Source organism: Podarcis cretensis (genome assembly GCF_951804945.1).
Source record: "Podarcis cretensis genome assembly, chromosome: 5".
NCBI lineage: Eukaryota > Metazoa > Chordata > Lepidosauria > Squamata > Lacertidae > Podarcis > Podarcis cretensis.
The window spans coordinates 76,320,059-76,341,108 of record NC_137174.1 but is presented as its reverse complement, the minus strand read 5'-3'; the positions used below and the strand labels follow the sequence as shown (position 1 = coordinate 76,341,108).

At 42.5% G+C, this 21,050-nt stretch overlaps 1 long non-coding RNA gene across 3 annotated transcripts in view; it reads left to right on the top strand.

The window, feature by feature from the left end:
* LOC307217223 overlaps positions 1–18,809 on the top strand; it is a 239,041-nt gene extending 220,232 nt beyond the window's left edge. For all 3 annotated transcript variants that reach the window (XR_013839452.1, XR_013839453.1, XR_013839454.1), the window contains 2 exons: positions 17,484–17,580; positions 18,555–18,809. This is a non-coding gene — a long non-coding RNA (uncharacterized lncRNA). The remainder of the gene's footprint in view (positions 1–17,483; positions 17,581–18,554) is intronic.
* The last annotated feature ends 2,241 nt before the right edge of the window (positions 18,810–21,050 follow it).

The following is a 21,050-nucleotide window of genomic DNA, read 5'->3' as shown; positions in this document are numbered from 1 at the left end:
CAGAAGTGGAGACTCTCAGGACCAGGGGCCAAATGTGGCCCTCCGGGCATCTCTATCTGGCCCTCACAATTCTCCTCACACCACCCTGTCCCCAAACTATGCCCTTCACTGGTCCTGCTTTGTGCTCCAAGTGTTTTTGCCTGACTGAAATGTGTCCTTGAACTGTATGAACACTTCTTTCTTGTCTGGAAGGAAGCTACAGGAGAGAGAGAGAGAGAGAAGAGAAGAAGAAGAAGAAACTACTACCCTACCTTACTGTACTATACTTTTCTATTCATTGCTCCACTGTCAGGGACTGGCTGGACGATGAGGAGTGGTGGGAAGCACCAACTAGGCCAACTCCAAGGGAGGAAGGGAGGAGGAGGCTCAGAACCTGGGCATTAGTGGTGGGACACTGAGGAGAGGTCAGAGGGGGAAGCTTGGGAAGACATGCGGGATACTGAAGGGACAACAGCGTTTAGCTATCAGGAGGAACCTGTGACAGGGAACAGTTCAGACTCCAAGGCAGAAGCAGAAGAAGGTGGGTGGGTCAAGAGACTGTTGGAGCATCTCAGGAGTCTCCCCCTCCAGTTGTGAGGGGCCCCCTCCAGTTGTGTGCTGGCCTCCCTAATGAGGAAAGCAGAACAGAGACCAGAGGTGCACAGGCACAGTTTGGGACTGCTTAGGAAACATCTAGGAGAGGAAGAGCCTTAGGAGAGTTGGAAGGCAGAGACCTTCAGTCCTGGCAACTGCTCTATAGGAGCAAGACCTGCTGGGAAGTGTTGCTGAGTTGCATGCCATTTCACTGAATATAAAGGGTTAACTTCACTGACAACTCACTCTACCTCTTTGTTTTGACCTGCATCTGACTCCAGCCTTGACATCCATTTTTATCCCTGCTCCCACACACCACTGGCATGTGGCCCTGAAAAAATTGTATAGGGGGGGATCCTGCCCTCAGGTGAAAATGTGTTTTCCTCCTTCTGTCTTGTGGGATCTTTCTTCCCTAATTTTGTCACTGCTGATTCTTGTAAAATCTATGTTTCTAATTTTGCAAATCCTATCACCACTGACTCTCAGCTCCTGTATTTGGGAGCTAGATGTCATCAGAAGGAAATTGTTGGATTGGGGACACCCATTGATCCCTTCCTGCAAGATGCACTTACTTCGAAGTAAATTCAATTGATTTCTATATAGGAATGGCAACTTCAACATTTACACTGAAACTGCCAATTACAGTCCTAATTTTCTAATCTATGTCCAGGCACAAACATGAGTGGCACCAAAGACTCAACAGGAGAAAAAAAAAATGCACTCGGGTAGCGATGTGTGCAGAAAATTAATATGTGTATTATAGCAGAATACTCTACTAGTACCATCTGTGCCCATTGACTGCAGGTAAAATAAAAGCTATTTTCAAATCCAGGGGATAAAGAGATAAAAGTCCTCTCTGCATTGCATTAGAAATCAACGTTTTCTGTTCTCCTTTCTTACTGGTTGTTTGCTCTGCCTGTGCCATATACCTTAAGGCAAAACATGAGTTGTGATAGGCTGTCACACGGTTCAAAATATTATAGATGAAATCCTTCCGGGAGGAGCAGCTGGCTTGTTTTGTAAGCCACACAGTTTTTTGGCAGTGATGGCACTACACGTGCGCCTGAGGTTTTCTCAGATGGTTAAGTTTCTTTTTTCTCCAGGGATCCTTAAGAAAACCCCATATATATATATAATAAATATAAAATCCTCTTTGATTGTGAGGAATTCATGCTCTGCAATATATGCTTAAGGCCAAAGCCTAACAATTATTTTGCATTATAGCCTTTAAAGACCTTTCCATTATAAATAAGGGAATGTGAAAGCTGGCCATTAATACGTTGAGTTGAAATGTATTATTCTAAAAGAGGGAAAAATTGGCACATTAGTCGTCTTTGAAATGCAGAACAAATTCTATTACTATATTCTCCACGTCCAATAAAAGGCATGCTTTGTCCATAGAACTGAAGAAATTAGTGATAAAAACGGCTGGGAGGGCAATCTTTTCTAGGCTCCTCATTAATGTGAAATTATACCCTAGAGTCTATTCTGAATTGCTTTGTCCAATCTCATTTCAAATTATCTAGACAGACAATGGGTCCGGCCCTAACACAACTGAAGTCAGTGGGAGCATCTCTTCTCCTCTGAATATGGTGGTGTAAAAGTTATTCATAATGATGCATGCGGGGCATTCAAGAGAGATGTTATGCATCTTCACATGAACTCCTATGGCTGAGTGTAAATAGTTAACAACACACATTACCTGTTTTCAACAAGGATGGCTTTGTTTTTGTTTTAAAAAAAGCATGCGTGTGTGATCCACATGTAGAAGAAGATCGCTGCTCATACACCTTCACAAATGGCCGCTGTGGAGGCTGTGCAAAGTCCAGATCCCTCAGCAAGATGCCCTGTGGGAATCCTAGCTGAGCGGGACCACCTTCTGCTCACTTCTGTGCCTCGACTTGTCTTTTTCTTCTGGCACCAATCTGTACATCCTTTCGGGAAGGGCTAAAGCTCAAGGTCCAATACTTTGGCCACGTCATGAGAAGAGAAGACTTCCTGGTAAAGACCCTGATGTTGGGGAAGATGGAGGGCACAAGGAGAAGGGGGCGACAGAGGACGAGATGGTTGGATAGTATTCTCGAAGCTACCAGCATGAGTTTGACCAAACCGCGGGAGGCAGTGGAAGACAGAAGTGCCTGGCGTGCGCTGGTCCACGGGGTCACGAAGAGTCGGACACGACTAAACAACAACAACAAAAGCTCAAGAGCAGAGGACATGCTTTGCATGCAAAAGGTCCTAAATTCAATTCCAGGTGTCTTTGGGTAGAATTGGGAAAGAATCTTGCCCGAACTGAAAAAAGCTAAAAAGCTCAACAACTTTTCTGTCTGGATTTTCACTATTTAAAATATGGCAACCCTAGTCCAGCTTCCTGAAGGCGGCTTATTGTGCTCCAAGGTTAGATCTCTTTTTAAAAATTCATATACAGTTGAATATTATTCCCTTATATAAACACTGCATTTTCACAGTAGGATTGTTGTTTCATGCAAATATGCACAGCTTTCCCAAGTAAAGTTATCAATATCTTGGCTTCAAATTCCCAGGGGACAAAAATGATGTTCTATTTGACTTTGCGGTTTTCAATAAGTAGTATTCTTCGAACAATATTCAAGACAAATTTCTGGAAGAATTTGAACAAAATGGATGGTTGAGGGAGCCTTGGAGGACCTCCGTGGCTGCCAATTGTTGACTTACTTTGAGCCTAAGGATTGCAGATTGCTATTGGCTAGGATGTTCTGTTGTGCTAAGAGTCTAGTTATGCAAATGGGAAGAAAAGTTTTGCGTGGACAGGCGGAGTCCCCAGATCCCGCGCGGTCCCCCCGTCATGTGGAATAACGACTCAAGACAACGTGCTATGGGATTAAATTGGCCACAACTTTATTAAATTTCAAATGTAGGTAGACCTTGGCTCAGGCATTGGGTGTTCTCCCTTCCCAGTCCCCAGCCGGGGACCTAAGGAGCATCAGGGTTATCCAGTGTGTGTGTGGGGGGGATGGGCCGGCTCTGGAGAACATATGTTCAAGCAGAGATAGCCGCCCCCGTTACGCCGCCACCGGAGGGGAGAGCAATGATGACCTTTCGGCGTACGGCCAAAGCCTCCCTTCAAAAACCCCTTTAACGGGGAACCCTGGTATCGCCACCGCAAAGAGGAAGATGGACTAAAGGATTCCGCCCAAGGCCTGATACCACCAAAGTTGTGACGTTTTGCTACGGGAAAGGCGAAACCTGCCAATGCAGGGAAATTCCTTTCCGGCCCTTTAACAGCGACCTTAATGTAGCAGCACCCGCATACCTGTGAAGCAAAATTAATCTGCAAAACCTGTGAAGAAAAGTTAACCTGCAAAATAAGACATTAACTGAGGGTGGGTAGGGTGGGAGAAGCTCTGGAGCCAAGTGAGGATTCCCAGGTAAGATCCTCCCTCTATTGTGTGGGCAGGTAATCCCTCCCCTACCTGGCCTGGTCTCCTTGGCAACACTTCCCCCAGGTGGGATTGGACAACTGACTGAGGTAGGCAGAGACCTCCAGGTATCCCACCTGGGGGAAGGCAAAGCCAAGCCTATGCTGTTGGGGCCGCTCCAGATGTAGGGGCTGCACGCGTCCACGCAAAGGGCGCCCCCCGTTTTAAGCGGGGAGCGGTCATTGCCATGTGTCAATGTTCATTTTAAAAAAATTACCCAGCTTTTGGTGATGACTTCTATTGACTTATTTTTGCATTTTAAAAATGTAGTACAGTATATTTGAGGGTTTCAGTGTTTTTTGTTCTGATATTTCTTGCACGCCACCCTGAGATTTATTTATTTTTTAAAGAAATGAAACTTTAGCTAATTAATTTGCAGGAACCCATTTGAATGAATAAGGAGGGGCAAATTTGAACCTCACACTTCTCTGATAATTTGAAAATTCGTATAATGCAGATGAAATAAGAAGGTTCTTTTTAACCAGGTTAGGCTGCTTGAAATATCTCTTCTACCTTCCACCTCTCCCATTTTCTCTCCTCTCTTGCAACCACTAGTAATATGTGCTTGACCTGATTGGTTTCCTTATATTTTAAAGAATAAAGGCTATCCAATCCAAAGTGAGTTCTTCCATCTCCAGAAGAATCTTTTCAATGGGCCCTCATCGAAAGGAATCAGAGTTGAGCAACATCCTCACTTTCAGTGAAGAAATAATCAGGAAAGTTAAACATAATGATTTCATGCCGAGACTATAGTGCAAACACATACTTAACCATCATTACATCCTCTCCATATAATAACAGAAAACATCTGTATTGTGTACCGAAACAATACATGTTGCATTATAACTAGATAGGTATTGAAGCATTTGTTCAGGGTGGTGGTTACGTGTGGTCTAGGAGAAGTAAGTTTTTATTCACTTTGCAATTTTCACGCATAGCTAAAAAGATAAATAAAAGTTTTAAGACCCTGTGTTTGCCATCAGACCACTCTTATTGCACACTGAAGCAGGCTTCAACAACGAAATCTGTATGCTGAAGAATAATACATTTCCAAAAACATGATACAACATGAGCTTTTTATTAACTGAAACTTCATTTGAGCTTATGAGCTGCACAGAATCGGTCTTAGGAAAATAGTTTCTACACACGTACTAGTGAGACTTAAGGCAATGAAAGGGTATCAGCTTACCTGTATTTTTCTGCTTCAAGTGCCCACTCCAAGCATAATGAAAGAATTAAAATAGAGGACATAAAACAGGAGTACTAAAACAATTATACAGGACTTGCCATGCCCACAAAGCAAAATGTTAGGTCCATAGGCTGCAACTTAACACCCACTTTTCTTGGAGTAAGGCCCATTTCATGTAATGGGATGTGAGTCTGAGTAGACATGCATAAGACTGGGCTGTTAGGTGAAATGTATAATCACAGCTGATACCCTTTTAAACTTTGAATACAGAAAAGTAAATCACAAAATACATTCTGTTGATGGTGTTCATTTGCACCATGTTTGGGAATTTTGGGGATGGATGTATCTGGTTTATTTTGCACTGGCTTTTAATTCCTTTATTTTTGTATTTTAATTGTGTGCCGTCTTGGATGGATCCCCATCACCATGTTAAAAGCAGCAGCACAAAAATATTTTAAATACATTTTTGAAAAAGCTTCCTTTAGCTTATGTAATCTAACTGGCTCATGTTTTATTAGCCTCGAGCATTTGATTTATTGTGTAATTTGATTTCCCACCCAGGAATTTGCTAGTCTAGTCCACAATCCAGGCCCCGTGTGTAAATGCGGACTCAGATTCCTGTCAGAATAATCTGCAAGAATGTGGGATTTTGGAAGGTACTTCAGTTAAACACACATCAGTTGTACTGCTTTTTCACATACTCCAGTAGCCTTAAGAGTAGCCTCAAATGGCACAAACAGTGCTCAGTGGGTGGACAATAGCAAGGAACTATACACCAAATTACCCCAAACTGCAGTCTCTCAGACAGGCTTTTGGTTTTTGGGGAGGTGGAGAAGAGTGTTGGTTTGTCCATAGTATGGCAGAATTTGATACTCAGAAGTGAAATGGAAAGATTGCATGAAATATCAATTTTTTTTTGCGAGTTCAGATTGTATTTTTGAAGCCAGGAATGGGGAAGTATAACCCCAATTTTCTTTTTGGAACTGGTCAGTGATAGAACTGGTAGCTTTCTGTATAATCATTATCCCACATTCTTACAGCTAGTTGCATTGGGCCAGTCTGTAATTAATTACAAAATTAATTTAGTAACTAATTATAATTTATATATAATTTGGGTTAGACCATTTTTTAGGCTGAGGACCACATTCCCACATGGGTAACTTTTCATTGGCACACGCCAGTAATGGATGGGGTCATGATAAAAATGCCAGTGAGGTCAAAGGCAAAAGTATGTAGATGGATGCTGGACTAGATAGGCTTTTGGACTGATATAGAAGTGTTTTTCTTATGTTCTGAAGTAGGAGCCAGTTATCCTCACACAAGCTTCTCCATACAGTCAGAAACTTGGATTGCACAGCACTGAGATATGGACCACATAGAGCAGAGGTTTTCAACCTTTTTGAGTCCACGGCTCCCTTGACCAACTACATTCTTTGTGCCCACCCCTGAGGGGCTCAGGAGCCCAGTTATGTCACCCTTTGCTTGCAGAGCTGGCAACCTCTTACCCTTTTTCAAACACCCTCCCTTGTGGAGAGTTCGCTCAGCTTCCTCTCCTCTCTGCTCTCCTTGGGAGTCCTCCAGGCAGTCGCTGCTGCTGCCCCCTTCACCCCAAAGAGTGGTGCCTCCTCACACTGCCTCACAGGGGCCTGGGACTTGTCTGTCCATTCCCCACAGCAAAGGCTGGCAGACTGGCTGGCTGGGCTCCCTCGCCCGCTTGCTTGCTTACTCTGAGGCCACCTCAGTTCCTGGCAACCAGCATCCCCTGGCTAGCCCCAAGGGCACCATTCACCTGGGGAGCTTGTAAGGTAAAGGTTAAGGGACCCCCTGACCATTAGGTCCAGTTGCGGCCAACTCTGGGGTTGTGGTGTTTATCTCGCTTTATTGGCCGAGGGAGCCCGTGTACAGCTTCTGGGTCATGTGGCCAACATGACTAAGCCACTTCTGGCGAACCAGAGCTGCACATGAAAACACCGTTTACTTTCCTGCTGGAGCGGTCCCCATTTATCTATTTGCACTTCGTGTTTTCAAACTGCTAGGTTGGCAACAGCAGGGACCGAGTAATGGGAGCTCCTCCCCCCCCCCCATCGCGGGGATTCGAACCACCGACCTTCTGATCGGCAAGCCCTAGGCTCTGTGGTTTAACTCACAGCGCCACCCGCGTCCCTGGGGAGCTTGTAACCAGGGCAACAAACAGCCACACAAGCCTTTGGGAGGTAGAGACATGAGAAGGCGTCAGAGGAGGGAGGGAAGGAAAGAGGGACAGAGGCCAGTGTTACCCATGGCACCCCTGAACATCATTCAAGGCATCCTAGGGTGAAAACCACTGACATAGAGGATCATTCATGAGTCCAGCCATCAGACATCTTAGAGAACAGCAGAGCTGGCCAGGCATGGGATTATAAGTAATGGGGCTCAAGGTGTATAGTCCCACTCTACCCTCCATGCGTTAGACCTATGTGTGGAGGGTACTGAGTGAGTAGAGCTCAGGCCATAGTCACTCGCCCAGGAATGTTAGTTTGATGAGGTTGCTGAGAATTCACCTCCTGACTGACTCCCTTCAGAGAACTATCACTCCCAGGATATCCTGGGGAAGTGAAATGTTATGATCCTAGCTTAAGTCTACAGCACTCACTCTGAGTAAAATCAGTTTCACTGCTGCAAATGCTAGGGAAATGCAAGCCCACTGTAGACAACTGAGCTATCCTTATTATTTGTATGGTAGTGATTCAATATTTCTTGTTGCCATCCCCTGAGATGGGGATTCGGCAAACTGCTGGGAGCATCAGCATTTCTGAAACGTTTTATTTCCCCAGAGATCATCTCTGCTATCTTTCTAAATTCTGTTCTCTTTTTTTCCTACATGACTCCTACTTTAATAGAGGAAAGAAATCTGAGTGCCTGAGGTATTCAGATGTGGAGGTATGCCTGAGAGGTGGTGAGGAGGTTAGAAATGTCCAAATATTAGATTTCTGAGCTTCATACTTATCTATTTTCTAAAAAGGCTTACTTGAATATTTCAGCAGAGACCAGAAAATCAAAATGCTATGCATAACATATGAAATTACAGCAGGCCCAAATTGCATCTAATTTATTGGATGTGAGATACTTTGTTTGTAAGGCAGGAATACATATATGTTGGAAATGTATCATTTATAATAACCTTCCTGCATCTCCTAACATCTTTCCCATGACTGTAAAGACACAGGATATTTTGGGATTACCAGAACATATCCATGCAAATTATACAATGAAATCCTGATGTTGTACACAGACCATGAGCAGGCACAAAGTTATAAACATAGCATGTCATTTATTAAATTTATCAAGTGAACCTACTGTGACTGAGCAGGCAATAGCAGAAGCTTTGGGGGGTGGGGGTGGGCTTTTGTGTGCTGTAACCCCAGTGAAAATGGTGAAAAAACATACTTTCTTCTGACATCCAAATCAGTCCACTGTGTCCAAAGTGTTACAATTCACATCTATAGGGAGAAATCCCTGCAGGAAGAATTAAAGCACAGTCTTTGGACTATTTATGCCAGAGTAATATCATTGCAGTCAGCAGACATACTGTAGCAGAGACTGTTGTTCAGAGATTACTTTTTTTGATATGGCTATATGGAAGGGGAAAGAGATGTAGGATTTTTATACCCAACTCACATGATTTATGTGTTGTTAAAAACAAAACAAAACAGGAAGGAAGGAAAGAAATAACAACTTACTGAATCTGGAAGGTATCAATCGAGATTATTATTATAATATATATATATGCGCGCCTCTGTAGATTGTTTGGAAAGTCTTTATGTTCCTGTCCCGAGTAAGGAAAAGTTCATGCTGTATTACCCCAACTTAGGTAACCCTTAGGATAATTTTTTAAGCAGCAGGAAACAGGACTGTCTGGCTGAGTAGATAATGATATCAGCTGCTTCCTTCCAAAACAACAGGTGCTTTGGCATCAAAATGTATATCATCATACTGAGATGATGACATCAGATCATACTTCAGCCTAATTGTGAACCACCTCCATTAATCCTCGAATAATTCAATGTTTTTATGAGTGCTGCAAGGTGAACCATGAATTTGAGAGGTGCTTTCTTACTCGGCACAGAGGGTTAAAAAATTACACTGTCTCCCGACATTAAATACAAAGTTTGCATGGATAGTAAATAGTAGTTATGTTGTGTTGGAAACATCTGAGATAATATATAATTAGGATTAAATTGAAATAAGATTTCTCTGTCAAGCTCTGTTTGGAATGAGCCAGAATAGTTGGCAATAGAGGAGGAGGGGAAGGAAGAGACCCCCCCCCCCGGTTTGTCCTTTAAAATATGGGAAAGATAATAAGATTGCAACATATTGGTATTGCTGACAAAATGTGGGAATATTAACAAAACAAAATGTATATGTAGCTATTTTAAGGAATGTGCTACATGCTTACAAGGAAGTAAGGACTATTGGACACCCTGGGGCTTAATTATGCATAGGATTACACTGCAAATAATGTGTAAAGAATTATAATTTCTATGCCAGGTTTCCCATTTATTTTATAAGAGGGAACCAATATCCAAGCACCTGGAACAAGGCAGGAATAAAACAAGCAGACCGCATTACTAACAGGGTTCCAGCAAGAACGCTCTGTTGTTTGTCTCTGGCATTAGGTATTGAGAAGCCCGCTGCTGCTGAATATGGGTCTTGGATTAGCTAGCATGGGTAAGAAAGCTTTTGGTAGACAAAGATCCTTCTAAAAAGCCCCAGCCACAACTTTGGGTGATATCCAACATAAGTCATCTTTAAACTAGACCCCTGGAAGACAATGGACTTAGAGTAAAATCCATTTCTTTCAATGAGTCAACCCAAAGTATGACATAGGTTAGAGGTCACTCATTCAAAACATATTAAATAAAAATCCAAATATTTGATATTTGTGTTAAGGCACCCACCTTGAATATACCAATACTTTGATATTTCTCAGCACTTTAAAATGCATCTACCTAAAGCTCATTATGGCCATCCCCCCCTTTACCTAACAAGTATTCATTCATTGCAAGCACATCTTTAATGGGCTTCTTTATTATGGTCTCAAGATTGAACAACAGATTGCACATCTTTTGATTTCGTATTATAAAAAATAAGTAGGCAGAACTGAATGAGAATTAACCGAGTTCCTAGGGTAGAGGAGCAGGGAAGCATAACAAATAAAAGATTATGTTCTTCTGCCTTTAATTTTAAAATATAATACTGACCTTCTTTAAAACAGATGCTATCTCCATGAGCCAGATGTGTCTCTAAGCAAATTAGTTATAAGAAATACATCCAAGGACACGGCCATTTAAGGATCAATAAATTATTCATCTGTCATTTGTTATTGTGCAAGGCTGATGCTGACGTCTTTGACATGAACGAAAGAGTCACCGTCCACTGTGATGGCATTAAGAATTTAAGAGGGGTGTATTCAGGGGAAAAAAACCTAAACTAAAAGGGAAGTGGCTTGAGGAATTGCTGTTTATCACCACATACATATACACACCTTAATTATTCATAGCACAGCCACTTAAAAAGCCCACGCTCCCTTATGTAAGTTGTGCAAAAGAAGAGAGAGAGAGAGAGAGAGAGAGAGAGAGAGAGAGAGAGGTTAGAGCCAACCTGGTCAGTTCTGCTCCGTATTCAAAGAAAGGAACAGCTGTACAGTGGCTCCTAAGGTTCTGATTTTCAGTGAACCAATGAAGAGCAATTTGTTTATTAAGTTCATTGAACACGAGTTTTATCATCTGTAAGTAAAAAGTCATCCTAGGATTGTTTTGTGGGCTTCAGTTGTAACATTTGGATGACCATATGGAACTCTTAGAGGCGCCGTGGGACCATGCAGCTATGAAATCTGATCACTATCTCCCCAGTGACAGCTGGAGCCTTTACACCATCAGAAAATTTTCAGACTTCTAATTTGTCATAACTACCTCCTGTGGAAAGGAAATATGTTATGTAGTCAGAGGCAGGAATTTGACACTACGTAACTACAGTTGTTGGCTTCCTTTCTTTTCTTTTCTTTTCTTTTCTTTTCTTTTCTTTTCTTTTCTTTTCTTTTCTTTTTCTTTGCATTTCAGCTTCAAATGATGTCCTCGGCACTTCTTAAGCCTTGCTTGCACCTGAAAGAAAACGCACACCAAGGAACTACAAAATAAAAACCCCACACCCGTGTGGGGGTCTTGTAAAATCACGGCCAATTCTTTTCAGGAGGTTTTTTTTTAGCAAAATAGATTTATTTGATGCTGAAGGGAGATAAAAGGATCTCTCTGAGATCCCATTAACAAAATCACTGACATGAATGCCAAAGTTTTTTTTTTCTGTGGGGTTTTTTTAAGAAAACCTTTTTGATGCCTTGGTTTGGTGCTGCAGTTTTGTATATGGAGGTCTATATGCGTATTGGAAGACAAGCTTCCTACACCGTCACATGGAATGAACATATAGATCTATATATGTTTGCTGTGATAACAACCTCCCATCACAAAATCCCATTGGGCACATAATATACAGTGCTGAGATCCTTTCAATTTTACAACAGCAGACCTTTCTGTACATGAGTAAACACTACAGTTTATATAAACAGACTTTGTATACATTTAAATATAAGCCTTTCCTCTCCATATAGAAGAAGAGTTTGGATTTGATATCCTGCTTTATCACTACCCTAAGGAGTCTCAAAGCGGCTAACAATCTCCTTTTCCCTTCCTCCCCCACAACAAACACTCTGTGAGGTGAGTGGGGCTGAGAGACTTCAGAGAAGTGTGACTGGCCCAAGGTCACCCAGCAGCTACATGTGGAGGAGCGGGGAAGCAAACCTGGTTCACCAGATTACGAGACTACCGCTCTTAACCACTACACCACACTGGCTCTCAGATAGCAAAACTGAACTCATCATTTCACAATGCATGCAGGCCTTCACATAACACGAGCACCTGACAAGTTTCCATTAGGTGCCCTTTCATTATGCTAAGAAGCTAGGTTAGTGTGTAAACCAGCCCCTTGCTCTAGTTGCTTTGTTTCTACTCTCCTTATGGATCTGGATTTTCAGATGTTAATGTAGGGGTGGGGGACCTATGACCTTCCAGAAAAGATATTGCTGGCCTGCACTCCCTTCAGTCCCAACCACTATCACCTGTCAGGAATGACAAGGTTGGTAGTTTAGAAACACTTGAAAGATCACAGGTTCTCCACCTCAGTGTTAAGATTTTGGACCATCTCAATGAATAGTACTTACGAATGTGTTTTGTTGTTGTTGTTGGAATGATAAATATCTTTGAATGTCATATTTAAGCACAGAATACTAAGATATACAACATACAAAATGAGTAGATAAAATATATGATAAACCAGGGAAGACTCTTTGAGGAATGTTTAAACAAGCATGGGGATTGTATTTGATTATTGGAAAAGATACAACAAATGGAGAAGATTGCGAAGAAAATCTGACCAAAGAAAAACTGTCAGGGAAAAGTAATCACTGTCTTCCAGTATCAAAAATATGAAGGAGCAGATAATTGCTCACATTACCAGAAATGATAAAAGACTTTCCATTAAAAAGCAATGAGGAAAGACCGCGCCTAACCCTAGGAATAAGGAAAGAGACTACAGGAATAGCATCATGCTATGTAACAACCTGCCACCAGCTCTGAAATGGACAATAATGACAAATGGACACATGGGATGAAACCCCAAACACACTGTGAAATGTTATCCTGGGCAGATGCTTAGTATATATTATCCAGCATTGACAGATACCCAAGGTTTATGTTTCTCTACACTTTTACAGCTCAGTATGGCAATAAAATGTTTTGGTTTAAGAACTGTAGCCCCTATGTTCTCTCTCTCTCCCTCCCTCTCTCCCCCACCATCTTCCCTGTGAAAAGCAAATGGTAGTCTTTAGCTTGGCCTTGGAAAGTGACTGCAGGTCTGTATTTTTATTCTCAATACGTTCAGGTGTCCAACTCACGATCTAGGGCACTAGCTCCAGAGAAAAAAGCAATCTATCCATCTTGGAAATTGTTGAATGTTCTTGCTGATTTCCATTATTATTGAATCTCCCAGGTCTCAATTAGCTCCCAGTTCTGAAATCTTACACTGGATGCTTGGTACTACTCACTTTGGAATATAGCAACAACAGAGAAAATTATACATATTTTGACACTTTTAATATGATTTGATTTATTACATATACAATGGAGCATCATTTCTAAGACAACTCTCACCACGAGCCTGGCAAATCTGGAACTATTCTTGATAATCAAATAACACTAATATTCTTTACTTGGACTTTCTTCTTCACCTTTGGCAATCACTCGTGACCGAGTAAGATTGTCTTCCATGAACAGTGGGTCCATAAGTGACTGTGGAGGCCGATTTTGGATCCACACATCCTCCCACAGTGGGGACATAGGTTTCTGGGTAGGAGTTGATCACGGTGAGGGTTTGCAAAATATGCCTTCCTCTTAGCACGTTTCTCCCTTTCATCCTGAGTTCGAGCGTCTTCACAGTCCATGACACCTTTGGTAAAGGCTGTTCTCCGATTGGAGTGCTCACAGGCCAGTGTTTCCCAGTTGTTGGTGTTCCTACTACATTTTTAAAAAAGATTTGCCTTGAGAGAGTCTTTAAACCTCTTTTGTTGTCCACCAGCATTACGCTTTCCATTTTTAAGTTTGGGATAGAGTAGTTGCTTTGGAAGACGATAATCAGGCATCTGCACAACATGACCAGTCCAACGAAGTTGATGTTGAAGAATCATTGCTTCAACACTGATGATCTTTGCTTCTTCCAGTACACTGGCATTAGTTCACCTGTCTTCCCAAGTGATGTGTAAAAAGTTTCAGAGATATCGTTGATAGAATCTTTTGAAGAGTTGGAGATGGCATTTATAAGTTGTCCATGTTTCACAAGCATACAGTATGGCTGGTAGTATAACAGCTTTCTAAACAAGCATTTTGGTTTCCCTGTGAATGTCCAAGTCCTCAAATACTGCACTTCAATCAGGAGAAAGCTGCACTTGTAGAGCTCAGGCAATGCTGGATTTCAGCAGCAATGCTGGCCCTTGTGGGAAGATAACTACCAAGGTAGGAGAAGTGATCAACACTTTCCAACATTACACCATTAAGTTGGATTTGTGGCACTGCAGAGGGGTTGTTTCATGCTTGTTGGTGCAGCACTTGGGTTTTTTGGATGTTGAGCGATTGACCAAGCTTTTTGTAAGTTTCTGTGAAGGTATTTAGGATGGTTTGGAGGTCATCCTCTGACTATGCACACACTATGTTGTCATCAGCATAATGAAACTCTATGGCAGAAGTTATGGTAACCTTACCCTTTGCTTTCAGCCTACTCAGATTAAAGAGCTTTCCATCTGTTCGATATATGATTTCTACTCCTGTGGGGATTTTCCCTTTGACAAGTGTAGGATCAGGGTGATGATCCTACTGTAGCTGCTGAGGTCCTCTCACAAATTCCACAAAAACAAATTAGAGTTCTCCAAATCTGGGAGAGTTGTGTATAGCTATTAACCAAATGAAAAACAACAAAGCCAGTGGACCTGGCCATCATGCAGTTAATCTCACAAGTAGTTTGCCACCCCCCACTCCAGTCAACCCAGGCATTGGAGGTAAACTCTGTAGCAAAGGCTTGGATAAGTAAAATTTCTACAGTAGATGCAAGCAGTTATGCAGCCCTGTGGACAAAAAAAGCACTGCATGTGCTTGAAAATGTAACGCTACTTTGACTTGGCCAAACAACAATACAAGAAGCTTTCCATTCCTTTCTGAACTGAAGGCTTAGGAAGATATAATTGAAACGTTGAGAGCATGAGTCAGTTTCCCTTGAATGGCAACACACCAACTGGCTCCACTGGGAGCAGAATTAGAAGCTCAATATTTTTAAATTAATTATGCATGAGATAAAGATACAATTAGTCCCATTTCATTGCTATTGGCAGCTGGCCCCAGAATGTTTTTTAATAGCATCAGGGCAAAGTAGAAAGTTTGAAACAGCCAGGCAGCTATTGTTGGAAATGAATCCCAGGTAGTCAGGTTATGGTTTAACAGTAGCTGTGCATTGTAATCAAAGATGCCTCTCTTTCTTTTTCCATGCTCATTGCCTATAGCATACATCATGGGAAGGAAACCTGCACTTCATTATCTGTATCCGACAATCGTATAATTTAAGATGACTGGGCTTTCTAAGTATGCCTTTCAGTTTAATTTGTATCAGATGAAGTCATTTACCAGTTGTGAGAACATCATGTTAGAATGTCCTGCAATTCTGAGAAATGCTTGCTTAAGTTAATCATACAGGCAATCGGCCAGCCACTGTCCCCCACCCAGTAGCTTTTGTGCTATTCCCCCCACTCAACTCATGCAGAATTCTTCATGTGGCAAAATTAACAGATATATGTTTATCAGTAGCTGTTAGGCATGACAGTTGGTTTAGAGACAACCTCATAGGCATCTGTTTAGGATGCCTATGCCTACCAAAACATTTTGTTTCCTGGGCTGAAGGACAAGAATGTCCCTCAATTCCACATTGAACTGGCTATTGAATTACCCTTCAGCACTGGCCACGGAACACTGTATTCCACTGCAGCTGGGTTCAGCAGACTGGGTTAGCGGGCACCAGCCAGGCCAACTAGGACTCACTCTGTGTGAGTGTCTGGAGGCAGTTGAAGGATGGATGGTGGCTAACAGATTGCGGTTGAATCCTAACAAGACAGAAGTACAGTGGTACCTCTAGTTATGAACTTAATTTGTTCCGGAGGTCTGTTCTTAACCTGGAACTGTTCTTAATGAGAGGTGTGCTTTCGCTAATGGGGCCTCTTGCTGCTGCTGCACTGCTGGCACACAATTTCCGTTCTCATCCTCAACTCGAGTTAACTCTTCCAGGATAACAGAGTTTGCAACCTGAAGTGTTTGTAACCTGAGGCGCTTGTAGCTTCAGGTACCACTGTACTGTTTTGGGTGGACCAGGGGCAGGAGGACTCCCTGGTCCTGAATGGGGTAACTGTACCCCTGAAGGACCAGGTGTGTAGCCTGGGAATCATTTTGGATGCACAGCTATCCATGGAGGCGCAGGTCAATTCTGTGTTCAGGGCAGCTGTCTACCAGCTCCATCTGGTATGCAGGCTGAGACCCTACCTGCCCACCGACTGTCTCACCAGAGTGGTGCATGCTTTATCTCCCACTGGGACTACTGCAATATGCCCTATGTGGGGCTACCTTTGAAGGTGACCCGGAAACTACAACTAATCCAGAATGTGGCAGCTAGACTGGTGACTGGGAGTGGCCGCCGAGACCACATAACACTGGTCCTGAAAGACCTACATTGGCTCCCAGCATGTTTCCGAGCACAATTCAAAGTGTTGGTGTTGACCTTTAAAGCCCTAAATGGCCTCAGCCCAGTATACCTGAAGGAGCATCTTCACCCCCATCGTTCAGCCTGGACACTGAGGTGCAGCTCTGAGACCTTCTGACAGTTCCCTCATTGTGAGAAGTGAGGTTACAGGGAACTAGGCAGAGGGCCTTCTCAGTAGTGGTGCCTGCTCTGTGGAATGCCCTTCCATCAGATATCAAGGAAATAAACAACTATCTGACTTTTAGAAGACATCTGAAGGCAACCGTGTATCAGGAAGTTTTTAATGTCTAATGTTTTACAATTTTTTATGAGCTGTAAGCTGGGGAAATCCAGCTGGATGGGCAGGGTATAAAAAACAAAAGTATCATCATCATCATCATCATCATCATCATCATCATCATTACCACCATCCTCTAACACCTTGACAGCAGCCCCAACCATCCAGCATCTTTCACCTGAGACAGCTCCCTCATTTTATGTAATGGCCAGGGCTAGTCAGGCTACCACATTCTGGGGACAATGACAAGGGAAGTACATAGCCTTACAGTCTTGTTTGTGTGCTTTAGAGATGCATTTCGTTGGCCACAGTAGGCAATGCTATGCAGGGCTGGATGTTTGGACCTTTGGTCTGCACAATTTAGCTCAAATGGCTTCACAAGCTATTCTCTATGGCTTGCATCCAATGGCTGAGCAAGTAGAAAGCAGTGCGTATAACCAATCTTTCCCTTCCTCTTGGAGCTCCTTGCACCCTTTCCAAACAGAGTAGTCTTGTGTCTGAGGGAGCTGCCGTGCAAAGGGGAAATTGCCCAAAATTGGGTGGAGAAATCTTGTACAGCACAGTTTATTGAGGAACTGATTAATTAAACTTCTCCTCTCTCACACAGGAGGGCAGGTCTTTTCTAAGATGACCGAGCAAGAGAAAGAGAGAGAACCAGAACATAAGTGAGAAAATAAGAAGGCTTCAAACCAGGGATAAAATATGTAAGTAAAAAGAAAGCATTTCTGCACACCATCCAGTTAAACTATAGAATTCATTCTCATATGAAGAAGCAATGATAACCAAATTAGATGGTTTTAAGAGAGAATTAGACAAATTAATGGAAGATAAGGCTATAAATAAGGGATGCGGGTGGCACTGTGGGTTAAACCACAGAGCCCAGGACTTGCCGATCAGAAGGTCGGTGGTTCGAATCCCTGCAACGGGGTGAGCTCCCATTGCTCGGTCCCTGCTCCTGCCAACCTAGCAGTTCGAAAGCACGTCAAAGTGCAAGTAGATAAATAGGTACCACTCTGGCAGGAAGGTAAATGGCGTTTCTGTGCACTGCTCTGGTTTGCCAGAAGCGGCTTAGTCATGCTGGCCACGTGACCTGGAAGCTGTATGCCGGCTCCCTCGGCCAATAAAGCGAGATGAGCGCCACAACCCCAGAGTCTGCCACGACTGGACCTAATTGTCAGGGGTCCCTTTATCTTTACCTAAGGCTATAAATAGCTACAAGCCACAATGGTTATGCTCTACATTCACTGCTAGGGTGGTATGCTTCTGAATGCCCATTGCTGGCAATCGCAAGTGGGGAGAATGCTGTGGCACTCTAGACCTGCTTTTGGACTTCCCATAGGCATTTGGTTGGCTACTGTCAGAACAGGATGCTGGGCTATATGGGCTGTTGGCCTGAACCAGCAAGCTTTCCTTACTTCCTTATGTAGAACACTTCAGTGGAAGGAATAAAATGTCGAGTGCTTTCTTTTTTACTTTACAACTTTTAAAGGGCCAAAATAATATGACTTGATGCCCTCTCAAAGTCCTCAGCAAGTATTATTTTCATAGAATCATAGAACAGTAGAGCTGGAAGGAACCCTAGAGTCATTAATTCAACCCCCTGAAGCAAGTGTAAACCAAAATGTGCTGGCCATTTTATACATTCTTTTAAGATTTCCTGTTGTCTTTGTCCATGGAGTTTTCTTGGCAGGGATACTGGAGTGGCTTGCCGGTTCCTGCTTACTTTCTTGGGCTCCATGATCACTGCAGATGGTGACAGCAGCCACGAAATTAAAAGACGCCTGCTTCTTGGGAGAAAAGCAATGACAAACCTAAACAGCATCTTAAAAAGCAGAGACATCACCTTGCCAACAAAGGTCCATATAGTTAAAGCCATGGTTTTCCCAGTAGTGATGTATGGAAGTGAGAACTGGACCATAAAGAAGGCTGATCGCCGAAGAATTGATACTTTTGAATTATGGTGCTGGATGAGACTCTTGAGAGTCCCATGGACTGCAAGAAGATCAAACCAATCCATTCTGAAGGAAATCAGCCCTGAGTGCTCACTGGAAGGACAGATCCTGAAGCTGAGACTCCAATACTTTGGCCATCTCATGAGAAGAGAAGACTCCCTGGAAAAGGCCCTGATGTTGGGAAAGATGGAGGGCACAAGGAGAAGGGGATGACAGAGGACGAGATGGTTGGACAGTGTTCTCGAAGCTAACAGCATGAGTTTGACCAAACTGCGGGAGGCAGTGAAAGACAGGAGTGCCTGGGGTGCTCTGGACCATGGGGTCACAAAGAGTTGGACATGACTAAATGACTAAACAACAACAACAACATTAAGATTTCCTAGTTATTTCTGCACTGATTTGAGGTCTTGCCTCCTTTTTTGGCTGCTACAGTAAATATATTCATTATCTTAAAGCAAAAGATGTATGCATTGTTTGTTGTACTTATGTGCAAGTTTGGAGACCAACTGTAAACATGCCTACCCTGAAGGAATCCCCTTTGAGCTAAACAGAACTTACACCCTGGTAAGCATGCTTAGGAGTGCAGACTTAATTGATTAATCAACCAAGATGTATTTAACAGGGTAGTAGCCCTAATTACTGAGCATACCTTAGGAACTTTAGGGTAAATAATATTTTACCATAGAAATGAGCACCTTAAACTGTATAAACATTTCTCTTGACACATGGAAATAGGTGTAAGTGAGGCTTCCCTTCAAAATTTATTTAATGGGTTGTTGAGAATTAGTTGGTTTTATGTTTGGCTATCCAGGATATGATAACAAATTCTCTCTCTCTCTCTCTCTCTCTCTCTCTCTCTCTCTCTCTCTCTCTGGGCTCAGTCAAGGAAACCAATGGCAAGGAGGAGACTTCAGTACTGTAGTTTGGGAAAAACTGCAACATACTAGGCTGAACCAGAAGTGGGGAAATGCATTAAATAAATAGTTTTTATAATTATGCTTTGTATTATACCAGCAGTTAGGTTCTATGAAGAGACATGAATTGGGCCTCTGTGTGCTAGATTCTACAGGCAAAATGCAATAGCTTTAGTTAAAGAATCTATTTAAAAGTTACCAAGAGTTCCCCATAGCCAAAGAATGTTTGGCTTCTATAAGATGCAACTAAAATACCCATCAATTGGAATATGTAAGGAGGTAGTCTATTTATATACCAATTCTTTTAGCTGCACTAGATACAGCCAGCCTTATTTGTTATGCTCCTGGACCTCACCTCTGATTCAAGGTGATCCACCCTTCAGGCAGTATACAGAGCTTAGTTTCAGTGGTTCATGTGTAGCATGTTCCCTCAAGCCACTCTTGAAAACAGCCCAGATAAGGGCGACAGAAACTGAGGTGGGTCCATGTCCATTGTTCAAATTCTTATCACTGAAATTTCACATTGAGACGGTGGAACTGAATAGAAATATTACAAATGGCTGCTTGGTCTAGTTATGGGCAAACTGACCCTACTATAATTCATAATCTCCTTCCCAAATTACAAATCCAATGCTATAAACTCAGCTGTAGGCTCTCTGTTGTTATGCGATTTCAGAGTATCGTCACATTTTTGTACCAAACATCTTGCAAATGTGACATGCATTCAAGGCAACAATGTTATGTGTCATAACACATCTAAATGACCAAAAGGACTAATGGTGGGTAATGTCTGGGTGGATGAGGAGCTGTGGAGGGACTGCTTAGAGGAGTAATGTTGCTAGAGGTCTTGTTTGCCATGTGAAAATGATCAATAAACCATTAATAAACACAAGGGACTAAAGAAAGTATTGTTTTCTGATCATGTCCAGAAATTGCTTGCTGATGACAATTTCTGATGTTTTGACAACTGAAGCCAAACCTACTCCTAACACTGTACTGAGGCTCTCAATACTGGTGCAGAGGTTTGTAATGAGAGTGCCAAGAGCACCTGTATTGGGAGCTCTTAATCTTTTGAGAGCTCTTCACGGACAGTTCCACACTGAAGTTTACATATTATTTATCAGAAGCATAATCATACTGTCATAATATATTATCAGCACAAATACTTGGGACTGGCAGTATTAAAGCAAACACACACAGGTATGTATTTTTTTTCAAGCAACATTCAGTCCATGCTGCCTTGCTTTGATTACACTGAAAAGTGGCTTAGCAAGAAGGAAGAACTTGAGGATTCTAGTGACACAACAG